A 10,583-nucleotide genomic window follows, 5' to 3' on the forward strand; every position below is an offset into this window, starting at 1 on the left:
TGTGGATGAGCTTCATTATCCACGTGGATTATTACAAACCCAACAGTAATGGTTTCCTAACTTGTTCTTTAATGATATTCTAAATAACAGCCTCACCCAGGCCATACTCAGATGATTTAAAACTAGAAGCTCTCACACCCAAACTCCCTGCAGTATACGTGGTGCTTTCTGGTATTTTGAACCCCTGACTTACAGACTTGGCAGAAAAACCATGTAAGTGCTAAAATAACTGTTCTATCCACTAGATTCTTAGGTGTATATGAACTTAGACGGTGTTGGGAAAACTGGACAGCAACATGCAAAAGAATGAAACTGGATCACTTTCTTACACCGTACACAAAAATAAGTTCAAAAAGGATTAAAGGCTTAAATGTGATACAGGAAACCATTAAAGTCCTAGAGGAGAACACAGGGAGTAACCTCTTTGACGTCAGCTGTAGCAACTTCTTACTGGATATGTCTCCAGAGGCAAGGGAAACAAAAGCAAAAATAAACTATTGGGACTTCATCAAAATAAGAAGCTTCTGCACAGCAAAGGAAACAATCAACAAAACTAAGAGGAACCTAGTAAATAGGAGAAGATATTTGCAAATGACATATCTGTAAAGGGTTAGTCTCCAAAATATGTAAAGAACTTATAAAACTCAATACCCAGAAAGCAAATAATCCAGTTAAGAAATGGGCAGAAGACACGAACATACATTTCTGCAAAGAAGACATACAAATGGCCAATAGACACATGAAAGATGCTCAGCATCACTCAGCATCAGGGAAATACAAATCAAAACTATAATGAGATATCACCTCACACCAGTCAGAATGGCTAAAATTAACAAAACAGGAAACAACAAATGTTGGGGAGGATATGGAGAAAGGGAACCCTCTTACACTGTTGGTAGGAATGCAAGCTGGTACAGCCACTCTGGAAAACAGTAAGGAGGTTCCTCAAAAAAGTTAAAAATAGAACTACCCTATGAGCCAGCCATTGCACTACTAGGTATTTACCCAAAGGATACAAAAATGTTGATCCAAAGGGATACACACACTCCAATGTTTATAGCAGCATTATCAACAATTGCCAAATTATGGAACCAGCCCAAGTATCCATCAACTGATGAATGGATAAAGAAGATGTGGTATATATATGCAATGGAATATTACTCAGCCATCAGAAAGAATGAAATCCTGCCATTTGCAACGACATGGATAGAGCTGGAGAATATTATGCTAAGTAAATAAGACAGTCAGAGATAGACAAATACCATATGATTCACTCATATGTGGAATTTAAGAAACCAAACAAACAAACATGGGTGAGGATGAAAAGGAAAACCAAGAAACAAACTTTTTTTTTAAAGATTCCACTTGTCTATTTGACAGAGAGAGAGAGAGAGCACAAGCAGGGGGACGGGCAGAGGGAGAGGGGGATGCAGACTCTCTGCTGAGCAGGGAGCCCGACGTGGGGCCCGATCCCAGGACCCCGGGATCATGACCTGAGCCAAAGGCAGACACCCAACCAACTGAGCCACCCAGCCACCCCAAAGACTCTTAACTCTAGAGAACAAACTGATGGTCACCAGAGGGGAGGTGCACAGGGAGATGAGTGAAATATGTGATGGGGATTAAGGAGTGCACTTGTTGTGATGAGCACCAGGTAATGTACAGAAGTACTGAATAACTTAATTCAACTATATTACATTGTAGGTTAACTCACTAAAATACAAATAAAAACTTGGAGGAAAAAAGAAAGTGTGAACTTGGAAAGATTCGCTTTTTCTTCTTATCAATTTTTTTTAAAGAGCTCTGCCTGCTCTTGAGGCCTGCACATATAAAAGTGCTAAGCCCAGCACCACTGAACTATGTCCTGTGCGGATCACCACACAATGTAATAGTGTGAACTGCACTCAGTGTGAACTAACACCCAGTGTAGAATTGTGAACTGCCTGCTGTGTGAGCTAATATCCAGTAGGGTAATGTGAAGTACATACAGAACTAATACACAGCAGAGCAGTGCAAACTGCTAAACAGTGTGAAGTGATTCAGTGGAGTAGTGTGAACTGGCACACGGTACATCATAGCCTAGCGTGAACTCTAGCTCACGCAGTGGAGGAGTGTGAACTGGCACACGGTACATCATAGCCTAGCGTGAACTCTAGCTCACGCAGTGGAGGAGTGTGAACTGGCACACGGTACATCATAGCCTAGCGTGAACTCTAGTTCACGCAGTGGAGGAGTGTGAACTGGCACACGGTACATCATAGCCTAGCGTGAACTTTAGCTCACGCAGTGGAGGAGTGTGAACTGGCACACGGTACATCATAGCCTAGCGTGAACACTAGCTCACGCAATGGAGGAGTGTGAACTAGCACACGGTACATCATAGCCTAGTGTGAACTAACACACAGTATATTTGACCCTTGAGCAACATGGGGAGGAGGGGCACCAATACCCTGCTCAATCAAAAATCCATGTGTAACGTCTAACTCCCCCAAAACTTAACCATTAATAGACTACGGTTGATCAGAATCCTTACTGATAACATAGTCAATTCACACATATTTTGTATATGTACCATATACTGTATTGATACAATACACTAAGCTAGGGAAAATATTATTAAGAGAATCATAGGAAAAAATACATTTACTTAAAAAAAACGCATTTACCAAAAAAAAAAAAAAATGCATTCATTGTACTGTATTTCACAAAAAAATCCACATAGAAGTGGACCCACACAGGGCAAACCCATGTTATTCAAGGGGCAACTGTATAGGAGTGTAAACTGTTAGTGTGCACTAATACAGAGTAGTGATATGAACGGATAAACCATGTAAACAATTACACAGTGTAATTGTGTATATGCCACAGTGGGAACCACCATACCTAGTAGTAATAGCAACCATCACACACACAGTAATGTCTCAGTACCACGGTGTTAATACCACACAGTATCTTTCTATGCAGGTCACACAATCTTTGAAAATATTCCATAAATCTAGAGGGACTCCAAAATAACAGTTGATACTCAAGAAAGCTTTCACTAAGTTGTACTGTCCTGATAGTTTTCAAACGTCCTCCTCTTCCAGCAGCCTATTACAATCATACTTCCAACTAAAGATTCCAAAATAATTATTGTAGTTTCACTGGAAATTTGATTTGGAGCATTCTTATTAACAGCAAAATGAAGCAACTCAAATAGTGACATTAATTCTGTGGAATATATAACGGATAAAAGGAGTGTGCTAGGCTAAGGACATCTCCAACAAGCGCATCAAAGAACAATACATACAGCATGATTCTGGTTCCTAAAAGAAACAAACCCGGGAAAAATAAAACAAGATGAAATCAGAGAGGGACACAAACCATAAGAGGCTCTTAATTACAGGAAACAAACTGAGGGTTGCTGGAGGGGAGAGGGGTGGAGGGATGGGGTAACTGGATGATGGACATTAAGGAGGGCACGTGATGTAATGAGCACTGAGTATTATATAAGACTGATGAATCACTGAACTCTACCTCTGAAACTAATCATACACTATATGTTAATTAACTGAATTTAAATTTAAAAAAGGAAACCAAAAAAATTGTGAGACAATCAATTACAGAATTCTTAGTATTAGAACAAAACTTCCTAGTTCCTTAGCATAAGCATAAGCTTTTCCCAGAACAAAATCATTTCAAGTGAGACTTTATTTATTTTTTTTTAAAGATTTTTATTTATTTATTGAGAGAGATAGTGATAGAGAGCATGAGAGGGGGAGAGTCAGAGGGAGAAGCAGACTCCCCGCTGAGCAGGGAGCCCAATGCAGGACTCGATCCCGGGACTCCAGGATCATGACCTGAGCCGAAGGCAGTCGCTTAAACAACTGAGCCACCCAGGCGCCCCTCAAGTGAGACTTTATTAATGGGACACCAAGTACTATGGAAGGCAATGTTCTCAGAGGCAAAGGCAATGAGAAGTTTCAAAGGGTCTTTGAAGTGACTTTCTATAGACGTTGAAGGTAAAGCTGCACAAGAATTTAAGGAAAGCAATTCCCAAAAGACTAAATGAGCTAATGCTACGTGTGTAACATTCTGGTTGCACAGCTGGATGATGACAGAATGCAGATTGCCTGGGAGGGAGATGGAATGCATATTCCATACCCCATGCCCTACAAGTAGTTTGCCCTCCTTCAGGAGGGCAGAGATCTCAAAGTTGGCTCCCCTCTGACCTAGAATACAAAGATTCTGAGTAGCTGATTGGAGACATCTCACTTGAGATAATACACAGTGATTAAATGAATAGACCGGGTTATAGGATTGTATTTAAGAAGGGAACACTTCTTGAGTTTCATAGTAATTGATAAGACAATGGACAAGTTACTTAGTCTCTTTCAATGGGGACAATAGTAATTGCCTTGCAGGGCTGTTACCAGCACCTAGAAATTCACCTGGTCGATAATGATAACCAATGATAATAACACTAACAGATAACAACAATAATAGTAACAACAGCTATCATTTAGAGTCCTTCTATTATGCACACACGTACATACTAAGCCCTGTAGATATATCTTCCTTAACCCTTATAATAACCCAATATTCTCAATATTTTCTCATTTCTTCAGGAGAAGAAACAGACCCAGAAAGTTAAAACAACTTACTGAGGGCACAAAGTTGGTACTTGTCGTGGCCAAGTCTGAATTCAAATGTCACCTCCAACATCGACTAGCTATGTGACCTTGGGTAGGTTATTTAAATTCCATATGCCTCAGTTTCTATATCTGTGAAATGGGATAATAACAATCCTTCCTTCATGGGGTGGTTGTAGGATTACATGAAATAAGAGACATAACATGTTTAACACACAGTAAATCCTCAATGAATGACAGGTTTCCATATTATATAAACATCATATGGGAAAGAGTTAAGGCTAACACTTAATAAAAATGGAGGCAAGCGCTTAACCAGAATTTACACTTGGATCAAAGGCTACCTGAGATTTTGCTGGGAAGTAAATTGCAGTAAAACTATAGACTTTTCCTCGGGAAGTAATACCAAAAAAAAAAGAAGAAGAAGAAGAAGAAGAAAGAAAGCAGCAATATGTCTGATGGAACATATGAACAGCATTTAATGTAGTCTCCAACGTTTTATGAATCATAATCGCCATTACTAAGGTAACTTTTAGGGCCCTAATTGAATATTACAGCATTCATCAACGCACATTAGGCCATAGAAGGAAGTATGATACCAAGGGTCCTCCACTTGCAAGGTTAATGTAAGTGATGAAGGTCCCATTTCTCTCTAAATATTATAAGAATGTTCTTGTACCATTTCCATTATTTCTGCCACATGTGCATGTAACATGTTTTAATGTTATAAATTTTCTCCAAGTTGAATCACTTTTACTAATTCAGGTTCTACTGAACTACTAAAAAGGAGTACCATCCATAATGAATATCTGTCTCTGTGGACCATGACCTTAAGAAAATCAAGATGATACTAAAATAGAGTTTATGAAAAATCAAGCAGCAGGCTTACATTTTAAAGACACCGTTGAACATTGAGGCATTGAAATGGATTTGGATTCCAAACACTGTTGGGAACCCTTCTATTCTTCCCTTCAAGTGATCAGCTTTAACCACTACTGGGACAGAGAAACCATGACCTCCCAGAGCCAATCATTTTATCTTTGTACTCAGATTCACTATGAGATCGAAAGTGTGCTTCCTCAATGTAATAGCTTTGATGTGTCTAACTCAGGGCAATTTTCTTGCTTCTTACATAATCTAAGATGTTATTATATACACTTCTTTCTGAAATGGGACAAAAGTCTATTAGTTATCAGGAAAACGTGAATTAAAACCACAATGCAAAATTACTATACACCCGACAGAATGGCTACATTTTAAGAAGATGGACAATATCAAATGTTGGTAAATACAGAAAACTCTATCATCATAACAACCATAGCAAGTAAGTATATACATATACCCTGTATAAAATATTTGGCAGTATCTATTAAGCTAAACCCATGTCTATCCTATGACCCAGCAATTCCATTCCTAGTTAAACACCCAACACAGTTGGGTTTCTATGCTCACAAAAATGAAAACAACCTAAGTATTCATCAATGGTAGATAACGCATGTAATGCATAATTAAATTGTAGTATATTCACACCGGCAAAGTTACACAACAGTAAGAGTGATCAATCTACGAGCGCCCAGAGCAGAATAGATGCATCTCACAGATATAATACTGGGGGAGAATGACAACACAAATGAGTTTTTACTCTTTTATTCCACTTATCTAAATTTCACTTTTTCCACATGTGTAATTCAATAACAAATTCTACAGATACAAAGAATATCTCTGTTTCTGAGATTGCATATTTACCACCTTATTTCAGAAGGTTCTGACCATAATGATTTTCTATACATATATTATTTCATTTGCTCATATTTGACACACATTGAATCATAATTTAAGTGAATTTAAAGTAAGGCATACTGGTTGAAATTTGTAAATAAAACAATTAAACCTTTCTCTAAGTTATATATATACTTTTTGATATTGGCATCTCCAGTCTTTCTTTGGACAGAATTTCACTGTTCTCAAATTTAAAATATGTTCTCCTACTAAAAAAAAAAAAATAGCGTTACTTGAAATAGTTGTCTCTATTTTTAAAAACATAATAATTTAGTGCAGGGATGGCAAATATCACGTAACACACAGCCCACCACCCTCCACTATAATGCTCACAGCCGACACGACAAACCAGCCACAAATTCTACTCCATTCTGTTGAGCTTGACCCCGCCTCTGTCTTCTAGTCAAACAGCACTTCAGGAAGGTACGAGGTAGAGAGCAAAGTTAATAGAATAAATGGGAATACCTTCATTTTCCATCCTCTGTTGGTTTGACCCAAAGCTGTCTTTATGCTGCACATTCGCCCTCCTGTTCTGCTCTCCCATCTGGACTCGTCCAGGCCGGTAGGGCAGGGAGAGCAATCCAAGCTGCCAGGGGGGCAGATGCACCTTTTCTAGTTCAAGGTCCTTCCCAAGCATCATCACCAGAGTAGACCATGCGACTGAACATGGATGTGCCACTACAGGACTTATATCCTACACTGGCTTCCATCAGGGTCAGCAGGAGAAGGGAAAGTTCAGCTACACGTGGGGGCTTTCTCCAGAGCTCAGCACCGAGAAGTCCCTTCATACCTAACCCAAATTCTTCCCCTTTCTCTGGTGGTGACCAAGCCCTTTTCAACTCCTCTCCAGACCTTCCCTGCAGGAAGACTAACAAGACCACACGTGGACCTACCTCTCATTACTCCTCACTTCTCTTGCGGATGTCCTTTCTCATTGTAAGGTTATTATAGTCAGCTGATGTCTCTTAAAACCAGGGCCACAGGGGGGCTGTGGCCAAGCCCTTTGACCCACTTTAGTCATAGTCTTTCTGTGCTCTCAGCTACTCTCAACTGCACGCTGAAAATACGCAAACTATTCCATAGTTGGCATGTTCTCTATTTCTCCCTTTACAAGGTCTAACCCGAACATTTGCTGCTAATCTTCCCAAATTTATCTCCTTGATGCTTTCTTCCCCCTCTACATGTTAGCATTCCTCTGAGCAAGACCTCCCACTCACCACAAAGAGCTGGCACAGGGAGACACTGCTGGCCCCTTACCCCAGCTTACTGCGCACATTCAAAAGCCCTTCACCTTGTGACCCCCTCACTTCCTGCGCTTACTCTTTTCACTCTTGCCCACCTGTCTGGCTTCAGATTCACCCCTCCGATCATCCAATCTGATTTTGCTCCCGTGGTCCCAATCATGTCACTCTTCTGAGACACCAGCGTGCGTTTGCCCACAGGACTGTGGGAATAATAGAGAAAAAGAAATGCTGCGAGCATGAGGCAAAGACGCCTGGTTTTTTAAGCAAGAGATGACTGAGCTTTCCAGCCCCTCTGGGCCTTCCAAAGCCCTAAAAGACCAATTTATCACCTACTGGTTTCCTCCTGGCTCACTCAGCTCCACTACCAGAGGCTCATCACAGCTTCCAGAACACGTTAGCCCTTCTGGGCTTTGGTACTTGCTATTCCATCTCCCTTGGGCATCTGCATGGCTTCCTCCTTCATGTCTTCATTCAAACATCCCCTTCTCAGGGAAGTGGTCTCTGATGATCCCATCTGAAACATATGATTCCACTCCCCCTGCTTCCCATCCCCCTTTCCTGCTTTCCCTAGTGTTTACCACTATTTGTAATGTAATATTTTAGTAGGAGTTACTGATCTTGCTTATCCAACTGCCTCCCCTTTTGGAATGTAAGGCCCATGAGCAGAAGAATTTTGCCCCTTTCTCCACTGCTGTGAAGAGCAGCGCCTGACACATTAGGCACTCGATACATATTTGTTGGCAGAATAAGTAGATGACCTAACAATAAAATGTTGGAGCAGGAAGGAAGGAAAAACCTATTATAATGGTTCCTGGTCGTCTTGGGCTGCTATGACAAAATACCTTGGACTGGGTGACTTCAATAGCAGACCTTTATTTCTCACAGCTCTGGATGTTTGGCAAATTCAAGTTCAAGGTGTTAGCAGATTCTGTTCCTCTGAGGGTCTACTTCCTGGCTAGTCAGCGGCTGTCCTCTTGCTGAAGCTCACATTGCCTTTCCTCTGTGAGTATAAGTGAAGAGAGCTCTCTCTTTTCTTCTTCTTATAGGGTAGAAACCCAATCATGGGGACCCCACCCTCATGACCTCATCAAAACCTAATTACATCCCAGTGGCCCCACCTCAAATACCTGTACCTGGGGATGGGGGATGAAGGGGGGCAGGGGGCAGTGGGGGTGTGTGGTTAGGGCTTCAACATAGGAATGAGGGAGAGGGGATGCAAACATTCAGTCAGTAACAGAATATAAGCTTGACAGCAGGGATTTTTGTCTCTTTTTGTTCACTGATGGGGAGTCCTCACATCTAGAATAGTGCCTGGCATATAATAATCACTCAGAAAATATTAAATAAGAACAGGAGAAATTGTAATGTAACTGCTGAGCTAAAATACAATGGCCATCACCAAATCACAGAAGTGACAATATATGGGATCAGATTTTTATTCTCCAAGCATCATAGGGAGTTTATCAAGACTATCAGTTAGGATGCTGGCTTTTATGCTGCTAACAGAGACCCAAGTAAACTGTGGTTTAAGCCAGAGGGCCAAAAATCATGAGGTAGATAGAGGTATGTTTCTCTCTTGCATAATAATTCAAACTGGTATAGCAGTTCCATTCTGCTAAGTCCTCAGAGGTCAGGACACTTGCTATTTTGTTGCTCTCTCATCTTTAAGGTGACACTGGGCCTCTGGTCCAAGGTGGCTTCCTTTCCTTGTCTCCAACACGGAGAAGGGGAGGGGGAAAGGGACGGAGCTGATGCTTCCATTTCAGGGCACCCCTGCAAGTTATACCCAGTTACACCCATCAAGGGCACACCTAGAAGCTTTGCTCATATCCCATTGACTAGAAATGAATCATATGGTCGCATCTAGCTATAACTTAGAACGGAAAATGTAGTCTCCCTTTTGAGATGTAAATCTGGGCTTTTATTATGATAGAAGAGGTGAGTAGATCTGGGGGAGAATGAGCAGTTTATGCCACAGCATACAGTTTAAAACGACCATGTAGAATTAAGATATACTTTGTATAATTAGTTATTACACTTGATCTTAGCCAAAAGGCCGAGAAGCGATGTATAATTAGTTATTAAAGCTGGATTACGCACAGAGTTTCACTGTACTATTTTCTCTACCAATGTTTATGTTTGGAAATTTCATAGTTAGGAGTTCTAAAAATTAATTGCATCAGCATATATTATGGGATTTTGTTGGAGTTTGAGTTAAGAAGGAGGATTTGTCAAGGTTCAGTAAGAAAACAGTAACAAACAGAGGCTTAAAAGTGCCTGCACATGGGGCACCTGGGGGGCTCAGTTGGTTAAGCATCAGCCTTCGGCTCAGGTCATGATCCCGGGGTCCTGTGATCGAGCCCCACTTCAGGCTCCCTGCTCAGGGAAAGCCTGCTTCACCCTCTCCCTGCCCCCCGCTTGTGCTTTCTCTCTCTCAAATAAAGAAAAAAGTCTTAAAAAAAAAAAAAGTGCTTGCTTGTAGGGACTTTCCCTCTCTTGCTGCACTTGGAGACACGGGGATGAACCTGAACTAGGCTCCCAAAGGGTGAAAGTCCCTACAGTTAAACTTAAGAATAAAACTGTCAGTTATTTTACCAACAAAAAAAAAAAATGGGTTTATTCAGGAGTAGTGGAGAATTGCAATTCAAGATAAGCAAGCTATGGCAAAACTATAGGCAAGTTCAACAAAAAAAAAAGAAAGAAAGAAAGGAAAGAGAGGAACAGTATTTTACGGAGAAGAAAGAGGAAATTGGGAAGGGTGTTTGAAACAAAAGTCCATTGGAGAAAAGCAAGAGTTTAAAATGACAAGAGTTTCTCCTTGGTTGAGTTGCAGGGGTAGTCGATTTCTTGTAGGAGATGCAATATGCTCCTTTTCCCTGTTGGGACCTGTGATTGACAATTGTTCCTTCAGTTGACATCAAGTGGTATG

General features: G+C 40.8%; 1 pseudogene; it reads right to left on the reverse strand.

Moving 5' to 3' along the window:
- Positions 1-9,633: 9,633 nt before the first annotated feature.
- LOC123849208 (U2 spliceosomal RNA) lies at positions 9,634-9,722 on the reverse strand (annotated as a pseudogene).
- Between the last annotated feature and the right edge of the window lie 861 nt (positions 9,723-10,583).

The sequence above is a fragment of the Mirounga angustirostris genome, unplaced genomic scaffold, assembly GCF_029215605.1.
Source record: "Mirounga angustirostris isolate CCGP_5_RB_7025 unplaced genomic scaffold, mMirAng1.0.hap1 SCAF_2, whole genome shotgun sequence".
In the NCBI taxonomy this organism is placed as follows: domain Eukaryota; kingdom Metazoa; phylum Chordata; class Mammalia; order Carnivora; family Phocidae; genus Mirounga; species Mirounga angustirostris.